Genomic DNA, 3,077 nt, shown 5'->3' on the forward strand with positions numbered 1-3,077 from the left:
CATTCACACCAGACAAAATACCAGAAAGTAAGACACCAGGTAAGAGGAGCCAGGTAATGGTGGTGGATAACAGAACCTTTTCATAGTCTTATTTTACAATGTGTTCAATGAGTCCTAAGACTCAGACGAAAAACAGAAAAATAGTTATACCATGAACTAAATAAATATATTGCAAGAGCCTCTTCCAAAGTACTGTAACATTTTCTTGGAAAAGGAAAGAACATCACAAATAATAAAAGAGTATAAATTGAGGAAAAATTGTCCAGTCTGTATCGCAAGACAGATGCTCTGTCCTTTCTACATTTTTCTTTGCAAACACTAAATTCCAAATCAGACTTGCTCTTTCCATACAGCCTGTTTGATCAACACTTAGTCATCATATGAATTGTAGCCTTCTGACTAGAGTCTTCCTCAAATTTATCAATCCCCATCCTAAGGATGCAGAATAATGTTCCCTTTTTCTATCCCCAAAGCACTTCTGGGAATTATCTATTCTTGTACTTCCTTGTTGCATTCTGGCATTATCCAAATGTGCAACTCTCAGTTGGAATGAGTTTCTCAGGCAATGAACATGCCTTCATCATGTTTGATTTGTTTGATTTTTCTAGTTGCCCTTTCAGCCACATTGTCATGCCATCATGACCTACTTTACTGCACCTGTGCACACATCATGCATTCATAGTGCTATGGTTTTTTTTTTTTTTTTTACTATAGTTACAATAATGGTTGATGCATAATGAATCGATGAATAGAAAATAACGTGCACTGAGTGTGGCTGAGCTCCAGGGTGTGTGGACGCCACTTTGTTGCCTGAGTGGGGTGGGGATGGGGGTGGGGAAGGAGGTTAAGGAGGTCGAGGTTTAGTGTGCCTCTGGACCAGCAGTTGCTGCTGCTGCAGTAACTTCACCTGGGAGCCTTTAGCCTAGGAGTTGTGCCAACAGCAGACATAAGCCGTGGTGTGTATGTGGGAGACAAAGTTGAAGCCCTTGTTTTTTTTTTTTTTGATTTTTTTTTGGTGCTGGGGGTTGAACTTAGGGCCTTGTGCATGCAAGGTAAGCACTCTACCAACTGAGCTATATCCCCAGCCCCTGGAGCCCTTGTTTTTGACATTGGATCCTATACCGTGAGAGCTGGTTATGCAGGTGAGAACTGCCCCAAGGTGGATTTCTCCACAGCTATTGGTATGGTGGTAGAAAGAGATGATGGAAGCACATTGATGGAAATAGATGGTGATAAAGGCAAACAAGGCAGTCCCACCTTCTATGTAGATGCTAATGCCCTGCATGTTCCAAGAGAAAATATGGAAGCCATTTCACCACTAAAAAATGGGATGGTTGAATGCTGGTATAGTTTCCACCTTATTTTGGATCCTACCTGTAAAATGCATGTCAAATCAGAAGCCAGCCTGCATCCTGTTCTTATGTCAGAAGCACCATGGAATACTAGAGCAAAGAGAGAAAAACTGATAGAGCTAATGTTTGAACACTACAATATCCCTGCATTCTTTCTTTGCAAAACTGCAGTTTTGACAGCATTTGCTAATGGTTGTTCTACTGGTCTAATTTTGGACAGTGGAGCCACTCATATCACTGCAATTCCAGTCCACAAGGGCTAGGTTCTTCAGCAAGGCATTGTGAAATCTCCTCTTGCTGGAGATTTTATTACTATGCAGTGCAGAGAGCTCTTCCAAGAACTGAACATAGAATTGATTCCTCCATATATGTTTGCATCAGAAGAAGCTGTCCATGAAGCTCGACCAGCAAACTGGAAAAGAAGAGAAGTTGCCACAAGTTACAAGGTCTTGGCATAATTACACATGTAACTGTGTAATTAACAGGATTTTGAAGCATCAGTACTTTAAGTGTCAGATTCAGCTTATGATGGACAAGTAGCTGCACAGATGCCTCCTGTTCATTATGAATTCCCCGATGGCTACAAGTGTGATTTTGGTGCAGAAGGGCTAAAAATTCTCCAAGGCTTATTCGACCCTTCCAATGTAAAGGGGCTCTCAGGAAATACAATGTTAGGAGTCAGTCATGTTGTCACTACAAGTGTTGGAACATGTGATATTGACATCAGACCAGGTCTCTATGGCAGTGTGATAGTGGCAGGAGGAAACACATTTATACAGAGTTTTCCTGGTAGGTTGAATAGAGAGCTCTCTCAGAAAGCTCCCCCAAGTATGCTGTTGAGAAATTGATTGCAAATAACACAACGGTTGAACAAAGATTTAGTTCATGGATCAGTGACTCCATTTTAGCTTCTTTGGGCACCTTTCAGCAGATGTGGATTTCCAAACAAGAATATGAAGAAGGAGACAAGCAATGTGTGGAAAGGAAATGTCCTTGAAAAAGAGTTCCCAAACCTCTAGCCTTCCTGTGTCACCTTACATTTCATAGCTTAGTATACTCAGTAAAGAACGACCATCTTTTGCAGAATGTTTGTACATTTTTGCATATTTCAATTTCCACTTAGACATTTTAAGACTTTAACTAGCTCTATAAATTGAATCAAGTTTGTGCTTTGCTTGAAATGCACTTATTCTTATTGCAAGCATTTCATAATTTTGTATAAATGTCTATTTTCTCTAAATATTTTGCTTTTAACAAAATGCTTTCCAAATGTTTAGTATATTAATTACCAGTGGATGGTAGAATTCCTTTCTATTGACTAGTAAAATTTACTGACTATGCTTTTTACCTCTGGCTTGCAAATTAAAAAAAAAATTACTGGCCATTACAGAAATTAAAAAAAAAAAAAAAAAAGAAAATAATGTGCACTGATTTCAGAACCACTTTCTCTAAGCTGTTGAATAATTTTCATCAAGAAAATTTCCCAGCTCCAGGATCTATAGCACAGAAGTTATACTAATCAAGGACAAATGGAATAAAAATTAATTTGGCAGATTATTGTCCTTGTAGTTTCCCAATTACCCTTTCTCTGCTTCTGTCCACTCATATCCAGACTCTCTATTCCTTTCAATTCATTTATTTTTGCACACGTGCCAATCTTGTGTTATTTATTGATGTATTTATTGATTGATTGATTATTTTTTACTGGAGATTGAACCAGGGGTA

General features: G+C 38.7%; 1 pseudogene across 1 annotated transcript; it reads left to right on the top strand.

Moving 5' to 3' along the window:
- The first annotated feature begins 1,095 nt into the window (after positions 1–1,095).
- LOC306641111 (actin-like protein 6A) lies at positions 1,096–2,378 on the top strand (annotated as a pseudogene). The gene has a single exon. The product of its transcript is annotated as an actin-like protein 6A (transcript).
- Positions 2,379–3,077: the final 699 nt, after the last annotated feature.

The sequence above is a fragment of the Sciurus vulgaris genome (genome assembly GCF_902686455.1).
Source record: "Sciurus vulgaris genome assembly, chromosome: 12".
Taxonomy (NCBI): domain Eukaryota; kingdom Metazoa; phylum Chordata; class Mammalia; order Rodentia; family Sciuridae; genus Sciurus; species Sciurus vulgaris.